This window comes from Amphiprion ocellaris, chromosome 3 (genome assembly GCF_022539595.1).
Source record: "Amphiprion ocellaris isolate individual 3 ecotype Okinawa chromosome 3, ASM2253959v1, whole genome shotgun sequence".
Taxonomy (NCBI): domain Eukaryota; kingdom Metazoa; phylum Chordata; class Actinopteri; family Pomacentridae; genus Amphiprion; species Amphiprion ocellaris.
In genome coordinates, this window is record NC_072768.1 from 39,689,827 (window position 1) to 39,698,691 (window position 8,865).

Here is an 8,865-nt window from a genome sequence, read left to right on the forward strand (position 1 = left end):
AGTTAGGAGGAGATGAAAGAAAAACATTCCAAACTGGAGCTCGGCTCTGATTTACACAAAAAAAGAGGCTGGAAATCCAAACGAACTGCGGAGACGTTAAAACACCAAGAACGGAACTTTATATCATCTGGAATTTATCACAACTGGACAAAAAAAAAAGTTTAATAAACAATTTACCATTTTTCAAACCTTATTAGAAATATATTTGTCTGATTTAAATACAGTAAAATTGTGGAATTTTACACTTTAACATTGTAAAAAAAAAAATTACTATTTTTACTGTATTAATTCATCAAAAAATATCAGTTTTGCATGTGTTTTTCTGTCATTTGAAGTTTAAAAAAAACACGTATATTAAGGACTGAAAAATTGCAAATAATTTGTAAATTACTATTCTCTCTGCTTTGTTAAATTACAGAAAAAAAAAGTTGAGTAAAATTAGATGCTTTCTTTAAAAAAATAAATAAACACAAGCCAAAACTCCTGATAACGTCCATAAGAAACGTCTGTATTTTTACAAAGAATTTTATTTCATTTTTTTCCAGTTTGCGACTGTAAAATTAGTAAATAAATCAGCTTGAAATAGTATTATTATTTTCAAGGTTTTTTTTTTGTTTTATATTATTCCACCATGTTCCGACATATTTTTCTGGCATCTTTGCAGCCAGATTCTTATTTTTTGGTCCAATTTAGAGCTTAATGAAGCTGTGCTGCTCCATTATGCTCTTTCTCTTCACTAAAATGAATGTTAAAAAGCACAATGTGGAGGTTTTCAATGACCTCTAGTTATTTTTTGTCACAAGTGTTACAAAACCTCAAGTATTTGATCATTTTGTGTGATATTTAATCACCTGTGTAAAAGCAGGTGGATGAAATTAACAGAAATGTCATATTCAAATCAATATTCCCATGTTGTTTTGCACCGTTTGTGTCTCTCTCCTGCTACAGCTGATCACTAATATTCAGCCGAACATCTGCTGACATTTAACTTATGGACTTAGCTGCAAAGTCAAACACGGCAGAACATTCTGGTTTTTAAACGTAAAAGTGGAGCCAAATAACTCAGAGGAGGCAGTTTCTTGGGTTTGCAGAGGGAAAAAAGCAGAAATATGACTAATCTATGACTAATCGAGGCGTAAAATGAACAGAAAAAGACAACTAGATCGTTAAATTGCAATGTTTTGCATGACAATGACCATGACAGCCCGACTGAGTCACACAGTAAAGTAGAACTCTACCAGCGAGCAAACACGGCTGTAAACAAAGCAAATATTAAATATTTTACCTGCAGGTTGTGCAAACATTACATGGAAAGTAAACACATTTTAAACCTCCAGGATTCAGACAGAAAGCAAACATGTTTTTTGTTTGGCTACAAGAAGAAGAAGCTCCAGAGCAGCTTCAAGTCTAGAAACTCTGGATTTAACCATCAGGTTTCTGTTTGGCAGACGAGCAAACCTTTGAAAATACAACATATTTCAGGAATCAGCAAATTCTTCTCCAGACTTTTAGCTTTCTGAAGGTTTCTAAGTGTCTAAATAGAGAAATTCTCCTTAAAAAAAAAAAAAAGCACAACCAGAAAGATAAAAACTAGAGTGTTAATTTTGATTAATTACAGAACAAATAATGCATTTAATCACACCTTTCTCAGTTCCCTAATTTCTGTCCCACTGGTAACTCTGATGAACACTCGAACCCAGTAGGTGGCGCTAATGAAGCTAAAGTCTGTTTTCTAGCTGTGAAGAAGATCCACAGGAGTGACGTCAGAAAGTTTGGTGAACAGTGAAGGAAGATGAGACGCATTAAGCTTGTTGGGAGGAAAGTTTTCTGTAAAACTTTTAATATTTTCTTAAGAACATTCACATAAAAATCAACCGAAATTCGCTGGATTTTGGTTGATTTTTATGCAAATGTTCATAAGAAACATTTTTTTAACATTTCTTTTTTTTCCACCTGAAAAATGTTCAAAAATTTCCCAAAAATGTTGAAAATGTGGACATCAGAAGTTTCACTGTGAAAATATGTTTTTTTTCCCCACATTTTCAAACTTTAAACCGGGTCAATTTTGACCTGCAGGACGACACGAGGGTTAATCGCGTCCCACCACTAATAAACCCCAGATATCAGAGACCAGCTCCAGGTAGTGCTCATGGTGCAGGTCTTTACTGCATCTTTAACCAGGATTTGTTCGGTTCTCGGACCTCTGACCCGTCGGTTCTTTCTGCTGACTGAACTACTTCTGACCAACACTAATAATCAGCCTCTAGCAACAACTGCTCATCTTAAAGCTCATTTAGCTCCAACGATAATCCATGAATGAATGGAGCCGTGAAACTACGATGTATGAACAGTCGTCCAGCTCTGACAGAGACTGATCCATTATTTTACTGCAAACTGAGTGAAAGTTTATCCACTAATGAAACATTAGTCCTCAACAGCTGGAGTCAGAACATGAGCCGTCCTGCCTGACTGGATTTCAGGCCACAGAGGATGTGAAGCTACCTGCTGTACGAAGGAAACAACCGGAAAAACACAGAAAACTACAAGTTCAGACGCATCACGGTGAAATTCACAAGGAAATTGTGCTGCTAAACCTAAAAGTGCTCTAATTTGATGCCCTTATTGCTCACTTTGCATCATATCAGAACCGATATCGAGCATTTTTTGGATTATTAGTACCGTTAACCGATTACAGATGATATAATTGTGTTATTTTAGCTCTGATGCAGCATCAAATATATGGAAAATAATTAAATGCCTTTTAATGAAGGCTTGTGTTGGAGTTCGCATTATTTTAGAATTCTAAGTTGTAAAATCTTAATTTTATGCCTTCTTTACGAGCATTAATTATATTCACAGATGCTACATGAAACCTAAATAAACATTCGGATCCTAAACAATATTTTCAGCGTCAAAACAACAATTTTCATCAAGGACGTAGGGAAAATGCACAAATCTACAAAGGAGGCCGATTATATGTACACTTATATACATTAAAACATGTGATTTAACCAAATAAAGACATTCCTCAGACTCAGAGCTACCAGGCTAACTTACACTAGGTTTAGCTTGTTGTTTTTAAAAAGGCTCATTTCTTACTTTAATTTCTATGGTACAGTTTAAGTTTTTGCTTGATGTACTCAGTAACATGCATTAAAACTTACTTTTAATTTATTTACATAAAGCAGGATAAAGTGGTTAAATATTGTTTGGCTACATTATCTTGTTAGCATTTACCAGCTAGCTAGAGTCAGAAGCTAAACCACTGAAGTATCCCAGTTAACATTTAGCTAGTTAGCTTTACAAGAATGAATATCAATCCTTTACTTTCCATAGTACAACTAGTTTATTTAGTTTAGTTTACATGGCATAGAAAACTCATACAGCTACTACTAACTGAAACACAAAAACTAGCTTTTAAATTCTGGATATATTTGGTTTGGCTACATTATCTTGTTAGCAACACCTAGCTAGCTGGCGCGCAGTTTTATTTTTGTCTTTTTTCTTTTTAGTTCTTGTGAATTATGGCTGCTTATCAATTAATTAAATCCTTTAAAATATGTGATTAAATAAAAAAAAACATTCAGAAATCCAGTGGAGTCAGAGCTGCCCTGCTAAGCTAGGCTAGCTGTCGTTAGCTTATTAGCTTTCAAAGGGCTACCTTCATTACTTTTAATTTTTAGAGTATAATGAACTATAATTTGACTTATTCAGTTTGGTTTCAGCTTTTATTTATTATTATTATTTATGCCGTCTAACAAATTTAGTAACAAACTGTAGCTTTAATCTGATTTTTTTTTCATTTTTACTTTAGCTAGGTCAGTTAGCTAGCTAGCCAGTTAGCCACTCGAGAGCTAGTCTCTTTTTTTTTTCTTTTTACAAAATAGTTTAAATCACTGTAGTTTGTTTTGATTTCATCTTATTTAAGTGGTAAAACAAAGTCAGTCACACATTGGACCATTTAAAGAGATTTTTGTAAATTCTGCTTTGGTTACATTATCTTGTTAGCTATTTATTTATTAATTAAATCCTTTAAAATATATGGTGAAACAAAAAAACAAACAAAATCAGTCAGAAATCCACTAGTCAGAGCTGCCCTGCTAAGCCAGGCTAGCGATCTTTAGCTTGTTAGCTATCAAAGGGATAGCTTTGTTACTTTTATTTTTTAAGAGTATAATGAACTATAATTTCATTTATGTGATTTGATTTAAGCTGTTTTCTGTTATTTATACCAGCTAAAAAACTCAGTAACACACTGGCGCTTTAATCTGAGTTTTTTTTTATTTTTATTTTAGCTGTGTCAGTTAGTTAGCCATCAGAGAGCTAGCTTCTTTACTTTTCTTTTAACGAAATAGTTTAAATCAATCTAGTTTGTTTAGTGTTTGTCTTATTTAAGTTGCATAACAAACTTCAGTCACATATTGGACCATTTAAAGAGATTTTTAAATTCATAAATCCTATAAAGCAGTAAAAAGTAGCTAAAGTAGGTTCAGTAAATTATTTCGTTAGCAGCTAAAAACTAGTTCGCCATCAAATAGCTAGTTTCTTTCCTCTTCTTTTTACAATATACTTCCTAAATGAACCTAGTTTGTTTAGTTTTCATCTTATTTCAGTTGGTTAACAAATTGAGTCACATACTGGACCATTTAAAGAGATTTTTCAATTTAAAAAATCCTCTAGTGCTGTATAAAGTAGCTAAAGTAGGTTCGCAAAATTATTTTGTTAGCAGCTAAAAGCTAGTTCGCCATCAGAGAGCTAGTTTTTTTTTTACTTTTCTTTTAATGAAATACTTTAAATCAATCTAGTTTGTTTAGTTTTAATCTTATTTAAGTTCTATAACAAACTGAGTCCCATATTGGAACATTTAAATAAGTTATAAAATAAAAATAAAATCCTATAAACATTAAAAAGTAGCAAAAGTAGGTTTGTTAAATTATTTCGTTAGCAGCTGCTAGCTAGCATATCGGTCAGATTCTGCTACGAATTCGGTTTTGACTAAATGTTGGGTTAAATTGTGGATATAAAGTCTGAATACGATCAGAAAGTCAAATATAAATATATATTAGTAGTATATAGTATATTAGTATATTTATAGTAAAATGCCTGTTAGATTGCTGACAGGTGATAAATGTGTGTTTTAAAATAGAAATATTAACTTGTTTTCATGTTTGTCTGATTTTCTGGAGCTGCTTGTCTGTGGCCCAGTTCACCTGTTGCACCTCCACAGCAAATGATCAATAATTCACCCATCAATAATTCACCCATCAATAATTCACCCATTAATAACTCAGTCCCTCCGTGTTAAACCTTCAGACATTAAACAGACAAACAGCTGATTTTAAACCGCGGAGTCTCTCGGATGTGAAACATTTCAGACTGACCTGATCCGCTCCGGTCGGTAACTCCGAGCACCGAGAGGCTCCAAACACCGGAAAGTCCGTTAAAACACCGGCCCGGTGAGGTGACAGCTCCTGTCCTCCGCTCCTCCGGCGTCTGAGCTCTAAAGTCGACAGTGGAAGTCAGAAACGGCGCTCCGATGTGACCCGGTTACCGGTAACACGTTACTGAGCCGCTGCTGCTCACACGAGACAAGCCGAGCAGCCGCGACCCCTGATCGGAGATTTCCGTAAAGCCCGAGTGACGCACGAACAAACCCGAGCGGTGAGTTTCCACAATAAAAGCCTCACTGACCCAAGTCGTAAACAATTAGAGGAAAAACTAGAATAGTAGAAAATGATGTTGAAGTTAATACAAGAATAATATTGAAAATTTCTCATTTCAGCTATTGTCGTTTTGCACTACTGTGTATATATATTATTTTCTAGATTTGTGAACATCTATATATTTTTTACTTTATTTTTTTATTTTCTATAGTTATTTTATTTTTCTTTATTCTATTCTTCATTATTTTCCTGAATGTCATTCTGGTTGACATAAACATGAATACAAACACAACAGAAATTAGAGTACAAACAAGAATTTGAATAAAACTGAGAATAAGAATTTAAGAATTGCATAATGAAGAAAATTAGAGTTAGAAAAAGAATTAGAGCAAGAATAAGAATTCTTACTCCATAAACAATAAGATTATGAATAAGCATAAAAGTAAGAACAAATGTCTAAGAAAAATTTGGATGAAAATGACAGAAAAAATAATTAATTAAAACTTTAAAAAATAAAAAGAATAAGGAAAAATGAGAATATTTATTACTATTTGTGTAGCATTTTATTAAACACGTAGCTCAAAGTCCTTTAAAACTACAAATATTTTTTTGAAAACAAATAAAACTCCAAAGTAAATAACTATAGAATTAGAGAGCAAGCAGGTATAAACAAATGATATCACGTATCATTGAGCCAAATGTTTAAAGCTAAAGTTCTTTTTAATTAAATGTTTTAAAGCCAACAATAAACTGATTCTGAGACCACGTTCTGTAAGTCAGCTGCACTTTATTTTATTCTGAAACTACATTTACCGGAAGCCAGCTGCTGCTTGGTTTCTCTCTGGGAAATTTGACTGAGCTGCTGCAGGATTTGAAAAAGCTGCAGCTCCTCAACAAATCAGGAGTCTGAGCCTAAAACCTGTCAACCTTTCTGTCTTCATCTCAACAGAAAAGATAAAATCAGTTCAACTTTAATTCTGAGACATTTTTCAAACAAACCAGCTGCTGTTTAAAGTGTTTTACAAACAGGAAGAAAATTAAACACACACAATGAGTCGTATTAAGACCAATATTTTTAGTCATTAATGTTCCTTTTTTTAAAAAAAAATATTTCAACAAGTCAGAGATGCACAAAGAAAATGCGAGAATTTGCAGCATTTTTGGAGCTTTCATTAAAAGATTTTTAATATTTTGGTTCTTGGTCAAACAGAATAGCATAAAGAAAAAACATACAACATACACGACAAACCATCGTCTAAAGTTCTTCAGCTGGAGACTCTGAAGAAGCAGAAAACTTTCTGAGAAACCTTTAAATCTCTGAGAATAAAAGAAGACGGTTCAGGTTTTTAATCTTTTTTAGTTAAACGTCTGTCTGTTTGCACATAAAAACACATTTCAAGATTCAAAACTAGACAGTTATGCTGTCCAAAGAAATTCTCGCTCTTTAACCAAATGACACTGTGTATAAAAGTGAATAAAATACAGTAAAATAAAAAGATTGTTAAATTATTTAAATTGAATCATTCAGTAAAAAAATAAATGAAATAAAAAACTAAAATAATAAAACAATAATAATAATGTTTGCGTACAAAATGCAAGACGGGGCAGTTATGCTATACAATGAAATTCTCATCCTTATGCTGATCCTCTTTAATCAAATGACACGGTGTATGAAAGTGTATAAAATAAAAATCAAAACAAGAATGATTAAATTATTTAAATTAAATTATTAAATAATAAATAACGGAAATAAAATAAGACAATAAGAGTAAAATCATAAAATAATTATAACATAAATAATAATGTCTGTTTGCATACAAAAAGCACATTTCAAAGTGTATAAAATAATAGAATATTATTAAATTATTTACATTAAATTATTAAATAAATGAATATAATTAAATAAATGAACTAAAATAATAAAATAAAATAAAATAACAAAAATCATAATATAATAATAATAAAATAAAATAAATATTCTCTTCACATGTTCATGTTTTTAATCTTTTTTAGTTACCCATCTGTCTGCTTGCATACAAAAAGCATATTTTTCAATGAAAAAAAGAATTATTAAATTATTAAATAAAACATTTTGATTAAAAAAATACAAGAAATATGATAAAATAAAATGAATAATAAATAATAACAATAATAAATAATAAAAATCGTGATAAAAATACAATTTTAGAATATATTGGCTTCTTATTTTTTGGCATTTTGTCGTCTGCATAAAAAAAGCTTTTCTTATTGTAAAAAAACTATTCAATTAAATTATTAAATAAAATAATATATGTAAATATAGAATAAAAATAATCAAATGAACACTGACTCATGAAAATTTAATAAAATAATAATAAAAAATATTGTCTTTATATTTTCACATTAAACTTTCCGTCTTCAGCTGATGTTTGGTGCAGCTCTGCCCTCATCTGGTGGAAAACTGACATGACAGTTTGAAAAAACATAAAATCTATCTCTTTTTTTGTAGATATTATCTTTTTAGACACATATATGAATTGTTTGGTGAACAGCTCCACCAAATACTGATTACTCCTCCAACAATCCAACATCCCAGCATAAAATCAAACACTAGAAAAACAAAAACAGATTCATGGATCAGAACTTTATTTTTATTTCTTTCCTCCCATGAATCAGCCTCAGATTTATCTTCATTTCTGTATATTAAACCAGATATAAAGTAAATCACACCTGCAGCAGCTTCAACTTTAACCTGCTGATGACTGATATTAATCTAATGAAGCATCAGTTAAAAGGAACAAAACTGCTCTTTTACTGCAATACTTACTGAATACTTACTAAATACTACATAAAACTTACTTAATACTACTTAATACTGTATTTTGCTGCTGTGGTGTGTTTACTGAAGTTGGACGTTTCATGCATGCAGACAATTTTTGTGTTATTGTCACAATGATGTCGACCTTAACTGTTAGAATATCTCTACTGGGAGAGAGCTGGAAAAAGTGCACCATTCCTCCCTCTACTGGTGATAGAACGTAAGTACAAACCATCATAGTTTCTGCCATAAAACATAAATAGGAGCTGGTTTGTCATCATATTTATAAAAGGGATTTATGTTTCCTAAAGTTTATACTGTAGTTAACTTCTAAATACTGTTTGAGTCAAATTTGACCCATTCTGACATTTGATTGCAGTAAAAAGACATTAAGTTTAATAGAAA

General features: G+C 31.5%; 1 protein-coding gene across 9 annotated transcripts in view; it reads right to left on the reverse strand.

The window, feature by feature from the left end:
- The window catches only part of mical2b (microtubule associated monooxygenase, calponin and LIM domain containing 2b), a 99,485-nt gene extending 93,879 nt beyond the window's left edge, over window positions 1–5,606 (reverse strand). For 2 of the 9 annotated variants that reach the window (XM_055009352.1, XM_055009350.1), the window contains exon 1: window positions 5,382–5,606. The gene's annotated coding sequence lies outside the window, so the exon portion shown is untranslated. The remainder of the gene's footprint in view (window positions 1–5,381) is intronic. The other 7 variants (XM_055009349.1, XM_055009351.1, XM_055009354.1 and 4 more) reach the window with 5 other exon arrangements.
- Window positions 5,607–8,865: the final 3,259 nt, after the last annotated feature.